The 23,969-nt window shown below is 35.0% G+C and overlaps 1 long non-coding RNA gene across 1 annotated transcript; it reads right to left on the reverse strand.

Moving 5' to 3' along the window:
- Positions 1-709: 709 nt before the first annotated feature.
- Positions 710-23,412, reverse strand: LOC149957615 (uncharacterized). Its single transcript, XR_016478250.1, has 3 exons — positions 23,350-23,412; positions 1,604-1,674; positions 710-835 (listed from the first exon to the last, which is right to left on the reverse strand). It is a non-coding gene; the product is annotated as an uncharacterized LOC149957615 (long non-coding RNA).
- Positions 23,413-23,969: the final 557 nt, after the last annotated feature.

Consider the following 23,969-nt stretch of genomic DNA (forward strand, 5'->3'; position numbering starts at 1 on the left):
ATATCTATACCTCTATTCATAGCAAAACTCTATAGAGGTAAAATAAAATGCATTCCACATTTAACAGTCAAGATGAAAGTGAGTGTTGTAAATTTAAGGAAGAAGAAAATATGCATTATTTTTTTCACATTTTATTTCAAACAATAGTACAATTTAAATTTAAAAAGCACAATTTAAAATAAATTATAAAATTAAGAAGCTACAATATGAACATTCAAAAGTTATAAAATCCGCTTGACTGCAGTTGCCTCTGTGGTCTGAGTAACAAATAATAAAAATGTGTCGCAGCGTGATTTGTGAAAGATATTAACATGCTTAAGAACATTTCGAGTGAAGGATGTAAGACATTTCAAAGTTGAACTTTCGACGTCAATGACATCAAACTGACACAAGAATTGATCTATTTATAATATATAGAGATATTGTTTATATTCCGTCAATCGCGACGCATCATGAAGCAGGGGAATCAACTAAAGGGGGGAGGAAATGTAAAAGGAAGCGTTCTTATTTAACGCGTCTCTCAGGCGAATGTCAATCACGTCAAGACGACGTCATATTTAGTGAGCCAATTAAATTTGAATGGGAGGGGCCAGCTTCTTATCCTAGAGCCGCAACGGGAGCGAAGTTAAAAATCGACGAAATATAAACATTCTCTCTATATCTAAATAGATCAATTCTTGCTGACATTTTCAAAATATTTGATGGTGATATCTCTTCTAGGTGCAAACACAGCGCTTGCTTTGGAATCCCCTGCAGTAGCCGCCACTCCTGCCTAGGTTGCGACAACGTTGTTCACATAACCCTTTCAGCGGGCAACCGTAGCCAGTATCAATCGCTGGAAATTAAAAAGATCCGGTTTAAATCAAATGTTCACGAGCAAAACCAGAAGCGAACAAACTCTACAAGCACAATCGAAATCTTTTTGTGTGTTAGGTCCTGATTAAAATAATAATCAGCTAGGCTAATACCTACGGCACCTAGTACGGAGATCGCTAATAATTGTAATTTTTAATTATAAGATAATAATTATCAGCAGCCCCTTAGGCCCAAGTCATCGAGTGACTTTTAAAGGTCAAGATGACCATTTACTTAAGATCGCCCATTTGGGCACCCTTTTTTTGGGTGATCAATTTGTTTAGACTACATTTAGAAAAGACGTGGTTTTTTGATGGAGCAGACGACGTGCCAGACGGAAATGACGTTAGCGAAGTCTTTAAATGAAATGATGACAGAATAAACTTATTTCACCAAATTAAATCAAATCAGCCCGGTTTCTCATTGGTTCCGACGTGATTGAAGCACACGACGGTGACGTTTTCGCTTCCCCCTTTTGTCGCGCGTGAAATTAAAACATAATGCCCGAGGTTCGATTCAATATAGGCATTCTCCCTAAGCCGACAGAAATACACTTTTGCACCTCATTGAACGATGATTTGGTAGAAAGTATTTCTGATAAACGATTTACCCCTTTATCGTAATATTTAGCACTCAATCTTACACTGCCATTACTTTGGTTAAATAATTTTTATCTGAACGTGGTTTATTAATAAATTTTTCTTGCTCAATTATAACCATAAGTCAATTTAAGAATTGTAACGCTTACCGATGCATAAGAATACCAAAACGACGAGAAGCACGATCATAGATAGCTTCATATTAAATTTCATATTATATCTGGAATAACCAAAAATAGTAATTTTGAAAACAATAAAAACCTTTGAAATAAATGTAAAAATAATATGATATTTGAAATAAAAGTAAAAATAATATGATATTTGAAATAAAAGTAAAAATAATATTATATTTGAAATAAATGTAAAAATAATATGATTTTTGAAATAAATGTAAAAATAATATGATATTTGAAATAAATGTAAAAATAATATGATATTTGAAATAAATGTAAAAATAATATGATATTTGAAATAAATGTAAAAATAATATGATATTTGAAATAAATGTAAAAATAATATGATATTTGAAATAAATGTAAAAATAATATGATGTTTGAAATAAATAAATAATTTGATATTTGAAATAAATAAATAATTTGATATTTGAAATAAATAAATAATTTGATATTTGAAATAAATAAATAATTTGATATTTGAAATAAATAAATAATTTGGTATTTAAAATAAATAAATAATTTGATATTTGAAATAAATAAATAATTTGATATTTGAAATAAATAAATAATTTGATATTTGAAATAAATAAATAATTTGATATTTGAATAAAACAAATAATTTTATATTTAATATAAATTCGTAATTTGATAATGAAATAAACAAATAATTCGAGTCGAAACGTGCGTAGCGCGCAAATTAAATATTTCAAACTGTCTAATAGTTGATTTTCTTTTAAAACTTAGTTGTATGTACAAGGCTTAGCCAGTTTTCAATAGTTAAATTTGATGGGTAAAATAAATAAGTAATTTGATTTTTAAAATAAATAAGAAATTTGATTTTTAAATAAATTAGTAATTTGATTTTTAAAATAAATAAGTAATTTGATTTTTAAAATAAATAAGCGATTTGATAATTAAAATTAATCAGAAAATTGATAGTTAAAATTAATCAGAAAATTGATAGTTAAAATTAATCAGAAAATTGATAGTTAAAATTAATCAGAAAATTGGTAGTTAAAATTAATCAGAAAATTGATAGTTAAAATTAATCAGAAAATTGATAGTTAAAATTAATCAGAAAATTGATAGTTAAAATTAATCAGAAAATTGATAGTTAAAATTAATCAGAAAATTGATATTTGAAATTAATCAGAAAATTGATATTTGAAATAAATATTAGGGATGCAACGGGTAACCGGAACCGGAACCGGAACCGAGAAGAACCGAGTAAATTCTAATAACCGGAACCGAAACCGGAATCGATAATATAAAAATTTGATAACCGGAACCGATATTTGTAAAAAACTAATAACCGAAAACGGAACCGGAACCGAGTTTTTCATTGTTTTAAACGGTTTTTAAACGGTTCTATAACTTTATTTACCAACATTTAGCGCATGTGGAAATTTTGTAATTAAACTTCCTAATTTACTATTAGTTTTCCAAAAAACTCATCTTTATCCTATCTCAGATAACTCTATGTGGGTCTCTACGTAACTGTCAACTGACACACCCTGACGTATTCTCAATTGAAAACGGGCTCGTCCTCCAAATGTTTGCTTTAAAAACTGGCAAAATCCGCGATAGTTTTAGTTTTATTTTCTTCAGTCGGAAAACTCGACACAATTTCATACATGTAGCAAGGCCACAAAAAAATATTTGTTGTCTACTGCTTCTAGTGTGCCTTCCGAGCAATTATTTAGTGGGGCAATGGGCAAGCATAATTTTTGATCTCCTTCGCAACCGACTTAGAGGAGGAACAGCAGAAAAGCCAGTGGCGTAAATAACTCCCCGGCAGACTCCGCAATGCGGGGGGGGGGGCTTCCATCAAACAGTAACACATGCATTCGGTGAAGCTACACTAATTTGAAAATTCCAAATTCATTTTAATATTGTGGATTTGTGTATCTTCAATTCATAAACGACTCAAAAGAATAAAATACACTTCGTATGATAACTGTTGTTACTGTTAATGCCTTAATGACATTCGCGACCGATTACTCACTCTACATCCGGGGTTAGCTCCTCGACCCTCGTTTCGTTTCTCTTTGCCCCCATCCAACTTCTTAAACGTTCCTACGCCCCTGAAATGAGGAGCGGAACGGAAGGCAATGTCTCCCCAAAACTTGAAAGTACATCATTCCCTCCCCCCTCCATCTTTGAAACGATGAAACCGTGGGAATTTTCAAACAGAAGATTTCATTTTTACCCTACTTTATTGAATAAACAAATAACGCGCTTACATGAGTTCCCTACGAGAGAATAGTAGCAATAAGTTTTTTAATTATTTTACATTAAATCATCTAAATCGTGATTCTGGTCGGACTTCGGAGTCCGAACTCCAGACTTCCAAGTTCTACCAGAACCTTTGTTTTTAATGCTCCAGACGCTGATTGCCGTGATTTATCTTAATCGTTTCACTTAGGGCTTAAAGCCATTTTTAAGCGTGTTATATATTTAACATGCAAGTACGTGTTAAATATAATTGTAGAAGGCGATACATGTAAGCCCTAACTCTAGATGGCGATAATCACGACTCGGCCTTAATGATTATAAGCATATGTAACATAATTACTCATAAGTATGCCACTAGCTCTATTTCTTCACTAACGGTTTGATTCACAGATATTGCGTCATCCGTACCCTACGTAATATTTGACGTCATATTTGATGTAATATTTGACGTCATCGAATCTCAAATGCTGATATTGCCGTCGCTCAATTAGCTCTACTTCTGATGAACCGACGAACATTATTTTAGTAAACAAACCGGTTTGAACAACCAAGGCTTAGGAGTTTAAATGAACTACAAGATACTGTCAAGTACTGTTAATGCAATTAATAAAGTTTTCGGAGACTCAGGTTTTAAAATAAATTTGCATTGTCAAATAAAAGAAGTAGGTTTATAGAAAAAATAGTTGAAATTTAGGTTGAGCTTTTCTGGGGTATCTACAAGGTTGGAATCTTTGCAGATTCTTTTGAGCCTAGGCCTTACTCTTCTAGGCTTGGTATGGTCTTTAAAAACGCTGGTGGAATATCCCACTTCGACGAAAGTGATCTCTGAACCGAGCCGTATTGATCATTTTCCCCAACCTTTTCTTTTTCTTAACTACTCATTACTTAACTTCATCCGCACAAACCGAGCCAGTTTATAAATATCAATAAAGCTACATTGGGCTGACTAAAATTCCGACGCAAAAAATTCCTTCTCAATTTAGAGGTTTTCCATTGGCTTAAATAAATATGTTAGTAGCCAATAGTGTGACTCCCAAAATTACTAGGATTAATAAAAAGGTTAAAATCTAACGTAGTCCACCTTTTCACTGGTTCGTGGTGAAACAAACCGTTATTGAAGATTTTTGAATGGAATAAAGGTACAGTGGCATACTTATGAGTAATTATGTTACATATATTATAAGGGACCCCAAAAACAGTTTCGCGGGAGGACCCCGAACCGCTCCGAACCCATAGCTACGTCACTGAGAAAGCTACTATTTTTAAAATATAATTTATCAAAAACAAATTTTATATTATAAATAAATAAATGTGGTGGATTTTATTTCTCTTTAACTTCATTTGAATTGCTTGTGTATTTAACTTTAATTAATACTAAACACACTGGAACCGTATAGGAACCGTTTAGGAACCGGAACCGATCGGTTCTAAATTTTGAGAACCGGAACCGATAAATTAAAATTTTAAGAACCGTAACCGTAACCGGAACCGAGATAGTCCAAAAAAGTGGAACCGTTGCATCACTAATAAATATAATTTTATATTGGAATTGAAGAGACCACCTATGGACTGTGAGAAGGATGATAAAATACGCGAAAAAGTAGATTAGTCCATAATTAAAAGGGATAATATATCTAAATCCTAAACAAATTTGAAGAAATTAAAAAACTTACTAATAACTCGTACCGATAGGTCTTCGAGCGAATCTCGGATCAAATAGATCTTCGAGTAATAAACTACATAAAAACTAAATAAAATAGCCAGAAATTCCAACGGTAGACCGGTTTCGTTCTATTTGGAACTCATCAGTACCGTGCGGGAAATCTGGCTGGCGACTGTTATATCGAAAAGAAAAACTAAGCCTAAACATTAAAAATTTCAAAACGCGTTGCATAGCAACGGAAAGCCGAAAAGGGGCGAGTGTGGTGGAGAATAGTATATACGATAAGTTAAGTTAGAAGAGACCACCTATGGACTGTGAGAAGGATGATGATGATCCATAGGTGGTCTCTTCTAACTTAACTTATCGTATATACTATTCGCCACCACACTCCCCCCTTTTCGGCTTTCCATTGCTATGCAACGCGTTTTGAAATAAAAAAATTGAAACCCGAAATAATTAAGTAATTTGATATTTGAAATAAATAATTTAATACTTGAAATAAGTAATTTTATATTCGAAATAATTAATAATTTCATATTTGAAATAAATAATTTCATATTTGAAATAAATAATATCATATTTGAAATAAATAATTTCATATTTGAAATAAATAATATCATATTTGAAATAAATAATATCATATTTGAAATAAATAATTTCATATTGGAAATAAATAATATCATATTTGAAATAAAAAATTTCATATTTGAAATAAATAATTTCATATTTGAAATAAATAATTTCATATTTGAAATAAATAATTTCATATTTGAAATAAATAATTTCATATTTGAAATAAATAATTTCATATTTGAAATAAATAATTTCATATTTGAAATAAATAATTTCATATATGAAAAAAATAATTTGATATTTGAAATAAAAAATTTGATGTTTAAAATGTAAAATTTGTAATGTTAAATGTACACTTTGATATTTGAAATAAACAATTAAAAAATGATTTGAAATAACAAATTAATTTATTTTTTGAAATAAACAATTAATTTTATTTTAAATAAACAATTAATTTAATATTTGAAATAATCAATTAATTTATTATTTGAAATAAATATTTAATTTCATATTTATAAATTAATTTATTATTTGAAATAAATATTTAATTTCATATTTATTAATTATTTAATTGTTGTTTGCAATACATTCATATTTTAAATTAGAAATAAATAGGTTATTTAATGTTTAAAATAAGTAATTTGACATTTAAATAAGTAAATTGATATTTTATATAAGTAAATTGATATTTAAAATAAGTAAATTGACATTTAAATAAGTAAATTTATATTTTAAATAAGTAATTTGATATTTCAAATAAACTTCTTTAAAAGAAAATTATGAATGCGTTGAAACCGCCTTTCTAAATATACTGTTGAAAATGATGTTAATTAAAATATAAAATTATCGTAGTCTTACCTAGCTCAATGGTCAAAATTGGTTGTTAGTCTTTCCTTGATATGTTTATGTTTAAAATGTCGTTGAGGGTTTATATACCACTAGAAAGAAACCAGTTAGCCTCCTTTTGACTGTTACACCTTCTTTCGTAAATTAATCAGAATTTGCCTTGTAGCATTTCTCAGCAACAAATTGGGGAAATGTTATGCAATAAATAATTGAGAATATTTTCCTTTATTGTGTTGATAAAACTAAAGTAATAAGCATCCTTCATATAATTATTATTCGGTTGTGGTTCGGAATTAAATGGCTCATCGAGTGGAGAAAAGAATCGATCGGGGTTCGATCTCAGCTTGAGGCACTCAGTGAAAATTCCGAGTTACTCCTTCAGCGTTGTTCCATGGATTAAACACTAAAGGATGTTCCACGAGCTAAGATTTCAATGCCGAGTTCGCGTTGGCTCGGTCGTTACGTGTTTCCTCCCCCCCACGCTTAACTCCCCTAGGGGCACCGGATATGGTTTTTTAGTGCCATCTCACATTTTTTTAAATAATTTCGCAGGTTTTTGGAACTTCGGGATTTTTGTCTGCTCTTTTAGTTGAAAATTATAACCACATGGATCAAAACACGCTTCTTTTATCAATCTTCAATTTCGTTTAAAATTACAAATAGTAAATAGTGAAAAGGTTGCATCTGCAAAGCTTCAAATCCTAAAATAAAGATCTGCGGTAAGTATATAAACGAAGTATCATTGCACTCCCGTTTGTTTGCCCCTGGATAGAAATTAATTTCCGGTTTGCGGGCTCGCGCCGCTAGGTGGCAAGGTTACAGAGTATTTTTGCATTTTTTCGCTCGTGGAACATCCTTTAGTGTTTAATCCATGGTTGTTCTCTTCACATGGGATAAAGAAGGTTTTCCGGAGTTCTTCGGTTTTCCATTCAATAAAAACTTGTTGGGGTTAACGGGAATAGTGTTTGTAGGGCGCTGTAGACTCGTGTGCCATGAAGCGCTTTCCACCACCCTTCTATGTGATTTAACCCGGCCAACTGTATTATTGATATTAAAAGTCGCCAGATGGCTCTGGACTAAGGTGTTGCCTTTTGTATTAACTGACGCGAAAAGGTACACTCTTAAAAAAAGGGTGTTTTAATGGTATATTAAGGGTGTAATATCTGTAAAAAAACACTCTTTAATGTTAATTTAAACGCCCTAAAGGGATTTTTACTGTTCCAAATTTAAAACCTGAAAAGGTGTATAAAGGGTGTTATATTACCCCGTAAATTGAGTGATTTAACACCTGGTAAGGGTGTAGCTCCCTTAAGGCAGTAGTTTAGTAATCTAAAAGGAGTATTTTAACACTTTAAAGGGAGTATTGTAGCACCCTTAAGGGAGCATTGTAGCCATTTAAGTAAACTGACCGTTATATATCGGTAGGGCTGAAAGTCATGCTGTCACGAAACATTCTCCTTTTTTCCTACCCCCCAATTCAGAAAACCTTCCGAGGTCGGAAAGCCATTGGAATTTACTTTACCGTCTATTACCAGAATAATACAACTTTCTAGGTATCATGTTGACCGTTTTTGTGTTACTCTCGCTCTTCATTCCATAAACAACAGGTTATGGGCCCACCACGCTTCCATTGCGCAAGTATTCGGTTATAAAGTATTTAACAATAGTAGTGGTAGTTTCCAGTAAGCTTTCATCAAATTTAGGTTAATCTTAGGAAACTACGTCAAACCTACGGTGACTCCCACTAACACCGCCGAAGAAGCAGAATGGATGAAGGAAGACCAGAAGAAGGCGAAAGCGTATTTAATTCATGGCCATCGGGTCATTGGGACTAGAGGCCTGCGCCGATCTGATATGGGTCGGCTGCGTCGTTTGACCCAAAATAAACCGGCGGCGGCGGCTTATGCCGGCGTTTAGGCCAACGGCGGCGGCGTCTTCGGCGTGGCCAAAATGACCAGCGGCGTACGCCGGCGTTTGTATACATTTTAAAGCTTTTTCTTGTAGTGACAGTTAAACAAGTCAGCCCAGGCCGTAATATTAGTTCCACATCTGTGTATTCGGGTGGGTAAACCAATAGACCCTTAGTAGACACCGGTAGGCAAACTAATACAAAAGCTGTTGAGGCTACGTGATTTCTTATCATTTGATATATAAATTGCCATCCTAAGTTAAAGAGTGGATGCCGCCCACCATCAGGAGACTCGGGTGGGCAAACCAATACAAAAGCTGTTGAGGCCATGTGATTTTTTATCGTTAGATATATAAACGTGGGTGGGCAAACCAATACAAAAGCTGTTGAGGCCATGTGATTTCCTATCGTTAGATATATAAAATACCGTCCTAAGTTGAAGGATTAAAACATGGGCGCCACCCACCCTCAGGATACGCGGGTGGGCAAAGCAATACAAAAGCTGTTGAGGCCATGTGATTTTCAATTTGTAAAACGTTTGTTTTAATGTTGTAATGTGCGAAGTACATTAAATAGTCCATGGTCCTTCCGAGGTAGGCCACTGACCTGACGTCAAACGACAACCAAAATTATTCGCAGTTATGCCGGGTCGAAATTCGGTTGAAGGCTCCATATTGGCTTCTTATTTTTTTGGGCGTGCTCCACGATAACGCTCTGCAGTGGCGTAGACAAGGAGGGTTCAATGTCAACCCCCTGGGCCTACCTTGACCATACTAAATTGACACCCCCTTCTCGACACCCCTCTTAATATTAACATTCTTGGACCCCCTTTGACCAATTTCTGGCTACGCCACTGACGCTCTGAGCCTTCCAATCAGAAATAAATCCGAGTTACGAATAATATCATTTTTGCTGCTGAAGGTTATCATCGCTCGGTGTTATTTTGATATGTTATTTTCCATTTAAATATAATTTAAGGTATTATGATGTGATTTTATAAACGTATTGGACGTCTAAAATGCAGTGTATCAAATGCTTCATTTATTGAATTTAAAGTAAAAAATTATTATCAGTCTCGGATTGGCCATAGAGGTAACCTACTCGATGGCGTGGATCCCATGGACCGTGCATGAAGTGGGCCTCCGTAAACATGGTAGCCTTATAGTTGTTAAAGCTGGGACCCATAGTCTCCTAGCAACCCAAAAATATTAGACCCAGTCCGCCACTGATTATTATAATGCAATTTTAGAAAACATATCGATAAAACAAGCAACATTTAAATTTAAAGATAATTAAATGTAGATAAGCCTGGGTTATATTAGTGACTCTCTCTATAGCCAAGATAGCAATGCTATTACTCTGCGTCGACCATTGGGTTGGGAATATTAATCTAGAGATCCAATCAAATCTGCTCCCCGCGAAACAAGTTTTTGAAAAATACGAATGTGCCGTCTGCTCTAAAATGACGAGCAAACGTTATCATATGACCCGTGGCGCCATCCATTATTTTGAAGAAAAAAAATCTTTTTGCTTGAAAACGCGTCTTATTTGAACGAACCATTGAGAGATAGACGGCGCCACCGGTAGAATGATAACGTTTTCTCGTCATTTGGGACGCCGATGGGAGCAGACGACAGTATTCTTATTTTTAAAAACTTGTTTCGCGAAATACTGAAATCCGACGTTTTGATTGGACCTCTAGATTAATATTCCCAACTCAATGGCGTCGACCGAAATCCGAAAACCAAAATTTGACGTTCGACGTCGTGTTCAAATGTTGTTATTTTCGCACAAATGAAAACCAAGCTTAATAAACCAAAAAAAAAGTGTATAAAGAAAAAAAATAGAAACGGTGGCGCGCCGTTCTTTGTATCGGCGGTGGCGGCGGCGGCACGCGCTGATTTTCGAACAATCGGCGGCTGCGTGATCGGCGCCTTTAAAATTATCGACGGCGGCGGCGTTTAGCGGCGGCGCAAGCCTCTAATTGGGACCCAAACAACAAGCCCTTAAATGTACGACATACTTTTCCTTAGCACCCTCTGTATGTTTGGCAATGGTAGAGCCGTTTACTTTTCCCCCAACTCTCGTGTCATTGGTAAATTTGCCCATAATGTACGCGGATTGTCTCGACAGTATAAATAAAGCACAGTAGAGATGGTAATTTAGTGAATTAGTTCTAATGTATAAAAAGATAACGGCCTGTTGTGTTCATTAATTAAACTTGTTTTGGTTAAGCATATAGCTTAATGAAGATAAAAGATATATACATAATACAAGAGGTAAAACTGGAGCTGGCGCTCGTGGTTGGGCCGAGAACAAGAATGCCCCAAAATCCGGGTGTTACTCCGTAGCCATAGAGGAATAGCCCTGGAGTGGTATTGATAGTTCTGATTGGGCTAAGCACTGACATTCCTCTTCAGAAATCGCGTAAAGGGGGGGTGTAGAAACGGGGGGGGGGGTATGTCGAGGTAGACTTTTATCTATTCATACATTCTAACAAAGGCAGCGCGATCATCTACTGGTTAGGGTTTGAATTCTTTAAAAAGTCTACCTCGACTTTCCCCCCTTTTTTTTTCTCCCCGCCTCGAACTGGCACTACGCTGTCGGATTTAGCGCCTTCTTTCCTTTCCCCTCCTCTACTATTCCTCCATGCCGTAGCTAAGCAAAGTCTCTTACGCAGCTCAGGTAGCGCCATCTAGAGTCGTATCAATAGGCGGAGCGCGGGAAATTCGAATGTGGTTTAGTTCATATTTGAATGTAGTTTTTATGTAACACGCCCCCTTTAAATAAATATACCTGGGATTACAAATATAACCTTTCGAATTGTCGTAACGCTTGTATTGTTTTAAGATAATTACGAGCGTGTCCTTCGAAAGGGATGTGACAAGATATTCATCGCTTCCATTTTGAACAGACGTTGGTCTCGTGTTCCGCTCGTTTCGTTTCCAGAAAATCAAATTTAACGGCCAAGCAAATAGACGAAGGTACGCCCGAGAACCCGAAGGATCTTCATTTGAGCCACCCATTGAATTGGGAATAATACTGCTAGAATTACAATTACGATTTCGGTTGCCATGGTTACGCGGGACCTGTTCTGACAAAACTGTACGAAATGTATCTTTATAATTAGGCGGTAGCGCCATCTATATTTTGTAAAGTTACATGCCTAAAAATAAATAATTATTAGCTAACTCACCGTAACTTGAGTTAAAAATGATCATGTTGACAGAATAAAATTATTTTTAAACAACTTTAAAGGTTTGTTTGTTACGAGAAATCATACATTTCAATTTCGCATCAGATTCGCGAAAAAATTCAATTGCAATTTAGTTTTCACCACTAGAGACAGATGCCGCCACGGCAGAACGATAAAGTTGAATAAGTCTCCTTATTGAACGAAATTGGTCCCGCGCCAGCCATATTTATGTATAGTTGTACCTCTATTTATACCCAACTTAATGGAACCACCTTCCACTCATCTTGATATTTATCTTTACACCTTCCCAATATACTCAAATTGCCTTCCCGAGAACCCGCTTAAGCGACCTCACTTTACTTGAAACGAAAATTAACGAAATCTTCATTGATTCGCAACTTGAGACCTATTCGCTCGGGACAAAATTTTGATTGCACTTTTGCACACTGAGTTGCTCGATGTGAAGGAAAGTAAATTTTCCAACATTTTAGTTTGGTTTCAGATTTGCATGCATCGTCAAATCGTTTCCTAACACGCGCTATGGCTTTTTACTCCTAGATTTTGGTGAATTTAGTGGCAAAATATATTCATACTGGCTAACATTTATGCCAAACTTTGTTGGTGAGTGTAGTTTTCAACTTCAGGCTCGCGAGACACAGTGTCTTTTAGAAAAAACGTTTCTGTTTTTATTAAACCATATGTTATACATATAAATAGATATATCCTCAATTCCCAAGTCAAAAGACGGGGATGGAAATTTGCTTTTATTCGACTCGATTTTCTCATCATTTTCATAACGAAAACGCCCTCCGATTCTGAGCGCTATTTCAATAACTTCGGTTCAATTACTTCTGGTTTTGCGTAATCAAAAGGATGTGTACGAAAATTATAAAATTTTAATATTTGAAGCTAAGCCTTGGTCGCAAAAAAAGCCCATTCTTAAATATTTTGTCAACAAAACACTTTGTTTGAATATATGTTCCCCCCATTCACAGGTTTGCGACTCGAGTTGACCAACAACGTTTTGCAAAGGTCTTAAGTGTTACGAGAAAGGCTCTACGCCAAATCTCGACCAAGTTTCTAGTGACGGGTCAACTTTAGTGGAGCGCCAAAGTTGGTATAAAATGTCGTCTCGTACAAATAGAGGGTACCTGACTTAATGATTCTAGGCCTTCGTAAACTACATTAAAGGGCGGCATGGTTTTTAATATTTAAATTCTCCGAAGTCTCCTTTCCGGATGGGGCTGTTCGATGCCCTTTGTGGAATGATAAATTTTGGCTTCTAAGTTAAGGCACTTCGACGTTTTATTAGAGCAGTGTTCCGTCGAAGGAAGGTATCTACCATACATCACGTGGATTGAAAGCAGAACTGGGAAACGATGCCGAACCAACTTAAGTGAAGAGAAATCCATAACGGGAGTAGAAAGGAAATTGAAAAAATTAAAATTCTTCATATTCTGAAGAAAAGTTAAAGAAAGTTCTTATTTGAAATTTAGTAGTTAGTAATTTTATTGCAAATTATAAGGAAAAAATAATATTGCTTGAAAACTCAACGACAAGGTGTAGCGTTAGCGATGTAAGCTCATATGTCTTTACCACGCTCAGTGAAGAACTAAATGTTACATTTTAAGCAGTTTATTTTCAGTACACGCATGCGGAAATTTTATCCAAAGATTCAATGTATGCTGATCGTACTCGCGTTCAAACTAGGCAGTATATTTTCGTGACAGGCTAGGGCGTCCGACATGTCCGAAACTTGATACAAGACCAGAGAGACGCCGAAAGTGACGGTCAGAACTTCCACCCAGGATCGCACTCCCAACGTGGACACTCCGGCTGAGTCCATCCTGATTTTGGCCCCCCAGAAGCACTCCCTGTAGTGGTGAAGAACTTTCGTGGTGGACTTGGTCAAGCATCCGCGGCCCATAATCTCTCCCAACAGGTAACAGACGTCCGTTTGAACCAGACTGGCGTCTTCGGAGGCGCCCGTGATCGCGAACAGCATGATGATCGAATAGGCCATCAAGGTCAAAAACATGACCCCGAAAACGGAGAATTCTTTCTGCATGGCGAAGGAGAAGACGGGCAGCATGACACCCGTTCCGAAGATGAAGAAGAAGGCAAAAATAATCTCCGAAAAGTGCGTGGACATCATCTTGAAGTCCTTGACGCTCCGAAACAGAGGGTATCTCAGGTACGTCCTGATCTGATGAGGAGTCAACTGATCCAAACACTCCATTCGATTTATGCGATGTACGATCGTTCTCAAGTCCTTCAACTCGTCCACGCGGTTGGTGTATTCCCTCAAGAACCAGAGCACGTTGATAAAGGTCGTGCAAAAGGACCCGTATGTGGCGTAGAAGGTCCCTCTGTTGGCGATTCTCAAAAACGCGTCGTACTCCGCCAGCGATTTCGTTTTGGCGCCGTGGCTTTTGCCGAAGCTTTCCATGTCTTTCTCGCTGACTAACACGTTGATGACCAGAATCATGCCGAAATTCATCGACAATGCCGAGAAACAGATGAGGATACTCTTACGGAAAATCCACCGGAAGCCGCTAGTGCCCCGAATAATCCGATACTTCCTCTTCCAAGACATCAGAATGGAGACGATGAACACGGCGCAAGTATACGACACCAGAAAAGAAGTCCAGAGTAAACTTTCGAAGCGGGTGCCGCAAATTAACAACGGAATGTAAGCGGCCGTTTGCAAACTAAAATACGCGGAACTATTTACTATGGCGAAGAAGTCGAAAATTTTGAAATATTTTCCGACAGGTTTTTGCAAATCTCGATCCGGAAAACTGATAACGTTTTGTCGCATCGTTGAGTTTCGTTACACTATCGATTAACTACTTTAGTAATACACGAAATTGCGTCTCAAAATCTTCGAGGCGCTATACTTTCGTCGTCGCTATAATAAGAGCAAGAAGGAGGAGATCGGACAGAAAGGCCAAACGATCGTAAATAAACGGAAACCGGCCGTCGAGGGTTCTTATATAAAAGCGTTTTATGACTTTACCGCCCTGATAACAGCCCTAATTGTTCCTAATTTGCAAATTATCGACCATGGTCGAGGCCCCTTGCAATTAAACGGCTTTGGAAGTAGAAGAAATAAAATCGTTATTCGAAAAAAACATGCACCAAAGATATAATTAATAACCATATAAAACCTTGAGATCGTATTTTTTGTGTACTAGGGCCGTGGATGTTTGTTTCAAAACACTGTTTATACTAAATATCATTAGGATATATCTAGAAACCTGGTTAATTAATTAAGAATCTTGGTGATTACCCAAACAGTATAAGTCAACAGTATTTGTTTATTTACTAAATTATTATTCATATTTTGATTAATATTTGTCAAGGAACAAAAGCAAAAGTAAAGAGATCAATTGGGCAGTTAGGCTAGTGTTAATAAAGAATGGATATTTAAGTTACCTATTAAAATTTAACCATTTTAGAATTAATTTAAATTTATAATAATATTGGATTATTTCTTGACTTCATATAATTATAAATTAACGGGAAAACTGCGTCTCTAAAAGGGCTTTAATGGAAATTAGCCAACAAGGGCCATATTACGTCACTTCATTGCTTTTATCATAAGTAACGTAACAAACTACAAACGTCCTACACTAAGAAATTACCGTTAAAAAAATTCAACGCTTTATTATAGTAAATAATACGGTAACAATGAGATTTATATTATTAATAATAAAAATAATAATAATCAGCTAGGCTAATACCTTAGGCCTAAGTCATCGAGCGACTTTTAAAGAGTGTGAAACTAACAGTAGTTTAAAAGTTTATTTAACGGTGACATGACAGTTCATTAATTATGGTTAAAACATGTTTAATATTACAATTGTGGTACACTTAATTTTACGTTCACCAGTAAAATATAATGTAGTCAAACCGTAAATTTTAAATTTCTGAAACCAACATTTTTCAATCAACCAGTAAAATGAAAAGTATATAAACATTTAATTTTTTATTTCTATAGCACAATATTTCCAATCAAACCGTAGATTTCACATCAATAATGCATTCAATTACCAAAAAAACCGAAGATGTCACATTTAAAACGCATTCAATTTCCAATCAAACCATAGATTTCACATTCATAATGCATTCAATTTCCAATCAAACCGTAGAATTCACATTTACAATGCATTCAATTTTCAATCAAACCGTAGAATTCACATTTATAATGCATTTAATTTCCAATCAAACCAAAGATTTCACATTCATAATGCATTCAATTACCAATAAAACCGTAGATGTCACATTTAAAACGCATTCAATTTCCAATCAAACCATAGATTTCACATTCATAATGCATTCAATTTCCAATAAAACCGTAGATTTCACATTTAAAACGCATTCAATTTCCAATCAGAGTTAGTCGGTTAGAAATTAAAAAAAAATACCTCCGGGGAGGATTTTACAGTAACTGGGACAAGGGAAAATGAAGTAACTAAAAACTGTTCATGCCTGGTGTTTTGTTTTTGCGCCAAAGTATGTAAAATAAAGTGCTGAACGTGATGACATTTTGTTTTGGCGGAAATGTATATTTAAAAATTAAAAACTAATTAGGGCTTAGCACTACAAAATCGGCATCATAGCCTCATTATTATTTTACATCGTTGGGCCATCTGAAATCGTTCCTAGTGATCACGCACAGTGTTTCAAAGAGCCCAAATTTTGGCAAATATTAAAAAATGGTCTTTTATAAATAATATAAACATTTTTATAATAAGGAAATAATGAAGAGAGTGACGCAGCAAAAAAAAAGTTTTTAGCTGTGACCCCTAGCGGCCAAGTTACTTTCCCTGAAGAAGCACAGGGATTTCGTTGGTGTCATTCGATAGATTGAACGAATTTAGAACGTGGGAAAAAATGCACAGTCATATGTTATATCAAACAATAGTGACAACTAGTTTAAGGGTTGGAAAAAGCCATTTTGGATCATGTTAACACGAGATTTAGTTCGAGAGACGCATGTAGATAACTATAATTTTTTCAACGTTTATTAGTAAACGTTATAATGAGTCCAATTAATATTTTTTTTAAGTTTCCCTTCACAACCTTTGGAGAAAATTGGGTTTTAAAATTTAAAAACTAATAACTAAATTCCTAGCGAAAATTTGGCTAAAAATAATTGTAGCAGAATAGCCCTACCATTGCGCAAATTAGTGTTACCCCTTGATAAAACTAAGTTAGACATATAATTATATTAGAACCAATATTAACTTAATATAATTGCACTAGTTATCGCTAGAGTACATAAAAAAAATAATTATCAGATAAATACCGAGGGACTGATAACTCCCCGTAATTGATGTACAAACTTGTAGCTTTAGACTGTACATGGCCGGCTGAAAAAAACTACATGTAGGCCATGAAATCGTGAGCGCAGACTGCTGGAACTTTGGTTTTGCGGTTGCGGCTAGAGGGCGATTTTTGGTACTTGAAGGGAGCTTTGCAGGGAACTATCCCGTAAGAATGAAGGGGTGAATAAAATTTTTGCCCGCGAAGTAGTATCATGTTTATCAACAAAAAATAATATTGTTTCTAATGGACAGGCCGATTGAAATATTGTTCCTAATTTAGGGATAGGGTGTTTAATTAAGGGTGGTCATGAAGGTTTTCATTGGGTTGAAATAACTCTTTGGTTGTTGATAAAGTTTTTTAAATATAAAGTATGATTGAAAATAATGCTCATTTTCTAGCAAATTCCTCTTGGGATATAATACTAGGCTTACTAAGTTAATGTACAAGATGATTGGAAATTTCTTTTAAATTTAATGATCAAAATATATTTAATACATCGGGAAGATTGTGCGTACTTCAATGTCCGTGGAATCTTGTTTCAGTTATGATAGTACGATTTGTTTTCAAGAGGTAAAACAATAAAAAATCACTTAAATTAGAAAGAAAGTTGAGTATTTATTACGTAATTTAGGGTATTGTTACTCTTCGTTCTATACGGACCTTATTTTTCATGACGTACCTCTTCTGCCCTCGGTCTGTCCAACGATAATCGATCCTACTATGACCAATAAGCTCTTGCAACAAAAGCCTATATAACCTTCGCTATCTAGTCAGGCCAGGTTTATCACGGTTCTTGCATACAAAACTGCTGCGCCCTCTTTCCGGAGGTCCAAATTTTTGGTTCGCTATGATTTTCTAAAATTTTCACGTGAAATTTTCATTTTCATTATGGTAAACAGGTCGTCTGGTCAAGAAATAGTTTCCAGTTTTAAATTAGTTCCTATCGTTTTAGGTAATTAAATCGATAAATTTACGGTACGTTTAATTATTTTGTCAAGAGGCTCAAGACCATTTTGAATCTAATTTGGTTCTTAAGCTTTGATACTAAATTATTTTCTTTAGGTAAGCTATTTGTAGTTATTTTAGTTCATTAATTTCAGGGTGTTATATAAAAAAATTCAATTTTTCTTAAGGTAATGGAGATGGCTTCCAAGGTTAGCACTGGAACACAAAATTGCTTTATTAACAACTGCACTAACAAACAAAGGAAACAAGCGTTTTTCTTTTTCTGAAAATCCCAAGTTTGCTGGACTAGGAAATAATCCTAGTCACTATGGTTTGTTATAGACATGGGTTTGTAAAATGTGTTCACTGTACCACCTCGAAAAATAGGCCTCAGCGTTTGATTTGTACATGATTTGACGAACACCTGCTCGTGTTCTTAAGACCAGCGTTGCTTAAGCCAATTGAAAAGGCAAGAATTTTTTTTAAAGAAAAGTTATGAAATAGACCTTTATGCAAAGCAAAGATTATATTTAGCTACACGTTATATAGTCATTCTACCAAGTAATGCATAGAGATATGCATTTTAGAAAACCATGAAATAACATTACACAAGGTTACCACAGTAACTGAGTTTTCTGGAAATGTTAGGGAAGTTGAATATGGGTCTAAAACTCATTGAAAAGTCACGGAATTTTAATAATTAGTCTAAAAATCAGGGAATTTAATTTCGGTTGCAAATAGGAAACATTTACTAAAATATTGTTTAAAAATTAAAAAAAAATTGTTACTGAAACGAATCAGGGAAAATCTCCACACAGGGTCCGGGAAAACCAGGAAAATTCTTGGAATTTAATTCGGAAAAACTGTGGTAAGTCTGTTAAACTGAAAGTTTAGGTTTTATTAGCTTAAAGGTTTTGTTAATTTCTTCAAAGCGATCTGAACAATTGCTTTTAATAATAAAATGTGTAGTTATAGTTTCACAAATAATTAATTTGAAATGATTGTAATGTATTTTAGATGTCAACAATGGATTTTGAATTCTATCAATAGTCGTCTGTATGGACTTAGCTCATAATTGTTGTAAAAAAACATAGGGTTTGTTCTCAACATTTCGATATTCCCTCAGAAAAACCGACTTACAAGAAAAGCCATTCTTACAATTGTTTAATCTGATTTTGAATTATTTCCTATACTACACCAAAGAAATTTGAGATTTATAAAACATGAACTCCTGAAATTTCCACTCCAAGAAGAGGACGAGTTTCGGAGATTTCCACTACAATGAAGGCATGTGGGCAGTAAATGTATATACCGGTGCTCCAAGCAAATCAAAAAGCCTACTACACCCGTGGTCTTATCAGAATGCTCTACGCCAGCGTCCACAAGCCCGGACAGGTGACCAAATAGCCATGGGTAGGAGATCCCTACTGCTGACGGTCGCACGAAAGCCACTCATCCTGACCAAAGGCGCAGAAATAGAGGTCGGAGAGGGTTAACTTTTATTCAATAGATAAAGCTCTCAAAATTATTCGTAAAACGTTTTGATCAAGTAATTTATATATCTGTATTATCCGATTAATTTTTTGATAAATTTGTAAAATTAATCGAAAAAACGACGTTTTTTTCGATAAAAAGCTAAAATTTTACGAATAATACATGTTTTTTAATAATTTTCCGAAATATTATCCGGTAAATTTCTTTGTTTACATTTTTCCCCCGAAAAAAATCAATTTAATCATGGATAATGATTAACCGTCCCCGACCTCTACGCAGAAATCGGCCAACCGATGAGAACTTGATGAGGAAATATTTTGATTCCAATTCCAAATGACTAGCCAAGGCTTAAAATAAAAATTACATTGCGTTGATACTGATTTAGTAGCGTTTATAATAACATTGTACTTTAAAACTCTCTTGGGTGGAATTTTTTATTTAAAAAATAAAATATTCAAATGTTAGAAAGCTAATCTTGCAATACAGAAGGTAATTTAATTTGTAATTGTAATTTTGTAAAAACTCTAAAAGAAACTGAAGCAGCCGATACGAGCGCCATATAGTGCGGAACGCAAAAATAGATGGTTTATTTTCGCTTTAATCGACAATATTTTATAGAGTGCTTTCAATTCGAAACTCACGACGTCACCAATGTAATTTGCCTATCGATAAAAAACGCTAACTGTCATGGCGGCGACTATTAACTGTCACGTTACAAGTTCTCAAAATCGTATCAGACGAAAGCCCTCTTTTCGCTTTTTCCGGGAATGAGAATTACTCCGTCCCATAAACCATTCGCTTGTTCCGGAGTTTTAGGGCTATTCTGTGGTTGTCTCCTTTATCTCTTAGAAACTTACAATGCGCTAAGACCGTCGCGCACTGAAAACACATTTCTTCAAGTTGACGCTTTAATTTTTAATCTGAACGTTGGCTTACGTTTTTGGGTACGCACACTACGCGTTCTTTACTACCGGAAACCGGAACAGCGTAGTATGCGCGCGCATTCGTTTGTTTGGATTTCGGTGACGTGAATTGGGTTTCCTACTGCTCAAAAGTTTCGTTTTAGTAATAATAATTAATAAAAACAATAAACTGATTAATGTGATATTAATTAAATTGATAAAAATTCCTAAATTAATTTGGTTTTAAAATCATTAAATTACCCTACCAATATTGTGCCATTATTTGCTGGTTGATTAGATATAACAAAGTGAATATATTTCCACGTGCTTCCTCGTGTGGTGCAATATTTGCGATTGGAAAAGTCATTCATTTCCCGCCGTTATCTTAATTGGATAGAATGAGATGGAATGTCGTGACATTAGAGCCCGAAGCCGAAAGCAGCGGCAAAATGTTCAACGAATAATAATAATAACAATAATAATAATCAGCTAGGCTAATACCCAAGTCACCACCCTAGGCCTAAGTCATCAAGCGACTTCTAAAGCCAATAATTCAGGTGGCCGGGTTACAATGCGTAGGAGGGTGGTGACAAGTTAAAATTGGTACGAAATCGACGTTCGTCGGAACAGCAGGTTGACACTTCCAGCGCGATTTATCATTACTTCAATGTGTCGGTACCAGCAACAGTTTCTGAGACCAAAAACCATTCAGTGTGCAATGGGCTGAATTCCAGCTCAGAATCCGGTTGATGTCAATTTCCAAAACTTAGAGGAGTGCGTTGTTCTACGGATCGCCTCTTATCTTGAGGGGCTTAAACGAGGGGCTGATTACTCCGCGTAATCGGTGTACAGAGCCGTACCTTTGACTGTATTAATGGGATTACGCGTAATCTTTGAAGTCGCTGCCTTTGGCAGTGGTAATCTAAACGTTATCCGGTGTACAGACTTTCTAAGAGTGGTTAGCCCCTCAGGCTTAAATTCTGTGTGGTTCTTCCTGGGGCGGAGACCAGCTGGTAACTTAATTATTTATATATCTGTTGTAGATTTAATTGAACAAAATAAAAGAAAGAAATTAATTGTTGGGGATCGTGATCGGTTAAAGTAATTTACTGATTAGGACACTTGATGGATTTAAGTATATTCAAAGTACTTTTAACTTTCGGAATCAAAGACATTGAACCTTCCTTTTCAAATTGATTAATGGTTTTATTTCTCCTAAGTGCAAACACAACGCAAGTTTAGGAATCCCGTACAGTAGCCGCCGCTCTTGCCGAGGTTGCGACAACGAGTTATGCATATGTTGCAACCGAAGCCAACATCAATCGGTGAAAGTTTAAAACGACACGCTTTATACCAAATTATTACGAGCAAATCCCGATTATGACGCGATGTTTAACGCTTGCTTTAACTGAAAAGGAATTGATTCTGCAGCACAATGTTTGTAAACTAAAATTAAACATGTGACGACAAACGCCTATTAAACAATTTGTTTCGCACACATTTTATTCTGATAATTAAAGTGGGCCACCATCATCAATTCAGTGATTTCAGTCTCGCGTAACACGACGTCACCCACGCTCTTTTGTATAGAGAAAAAATCGCCCAAAATTGCGGCCATAGCCGAAGCTTCGAAGTTAGACTAATTATTGTACCAGATGGTCAATACCAGAAGCGAGTAAGGACTGCTACTAAACTAAATACTTTTTCCGCGTTTGTTTCTATTTTATTGCAGTAATAACTAGGGTTAGATTTATCCAAATTGGTTGTATTTAAAAATACCATGAGTATATTCATACAGGCATGGGAAAAATCGCTTGAGATTTTTAGAGTGCCTTCTTCCCCAAAGAGTGATATTAGTTAGCACTTTCACCTCGCAGCAAGAGGAGCCGGGTTCTATCCCAGCTTGTGGCACCGGGTGAAAACTCGGAACAACTTCGTCAGTTTTAGGGAATCAATTGGGTTTTTTTATAAGCTTGCTCTTTGAACATGACGGGGATTGAGAACCATGCTAAATATCGTGACATTTTAAGTCCCCTTAAGTAACAATAAAGGTATTCTTCGTGCTTTTGTCACTATATAGTGAATCTTTTGCGAGCATATTTGAATCAATTTTATGCTTTTACAATCTATCTCTTATCATTTAGTCATTCCAATTATTCAATTTCAAAAGTGTAACACTTACAAACAGATAAAATTACCAAAATGTCAAGAATCTTAAATCTGAAATACGATATAATAATAATTAGGAATTTGTTTTTACGAAGGAATACTTCTGCCCGAGTTTCCATACCAGAGTGACAGATAAAATTTAAATTACCTCGGGCAGGAGTCGAACCTATAAAGTATGTATATAATATTTATTTAAAATAATATCATATAAAAAAAATTAAAAATTCATAAATTTAACAATAATAAGAAAAAGTAATGTTTAAATGAAGATAAAATGTATAAAAGAAAATTAAAATGTTTGTAAAATATTTCAAATTAAGGAAAATTTTGTTTTGATATATGAAAGATTTTTAATTTAGAAAATTTTAAAATTTAAAAATTAATATTAAATAACATTTTATAAAAATATCACTCTTTGATAATGGACAATTAAATATCCTCACAAGGTCTTACCTTTAGCGATAGTCAAAATTCGTTGAACGTCAATCGTGGGCCGTGAATGGTTCTCAAAATGTGGTATAGCAGGTTTTCCCAGACTTTTATACACGTGTACCGACTGGAATAAATCCTGTTGACATCCTTTTTCCTATTGTCCCTTCTTTCGCAAATAACGGAGAAATTGTCGCCTGTCGTTCGTATGTCACTGTTCGTGAAAAGTAAAAATACGAATTTTCCTTCTAATAATTTATATTTCATTAAAAAAGAATTATAAATTTTGTTAACGTTATTATTTTTATTATTTTCACGATAGTTGTTTAAAGGGCTTTAGAATGGTTTTATTTCAAGAGTCCCGTGTTTTTAGGAAGCGAAAATGTATGACTGAGGACCTTTAAAATATATTTATCTCAGTTAATTTTGAATAAAACGTAATCTATGATGACTGTGCGGTTTGAAAAGCATTTGGTTGGGGTGCCAGAGTGGTTAACACTTTTGCCTCGCAACAAGAGGAGCTGGCTTCGATCCCAGCTTGTGGTACTAGGTGAAAACTTTAAAGAACACTCCCATGCAATGTTATCCAACATTAGAAGTTGCTAGATTACTTGGGCCTAAGGTGGTGCCTAGGGTAATAGCCT

This window comes from Leiobunum rupestre, chromosome 2 (genome assembly GCF_980474605.1).
Source record: "Leiobunum rupestre chromosome 2, qqLeiRupe1.1.hap1, whole genome shotgun sequence".
NCBI classification, from domain to species: domain Eukaryota; kingdom Metazoa; phylum Arthropoda; class Arachnida; order Opiliones; family Sclerosomatidae; genus Leiobunum; species Leiobunum rupestre.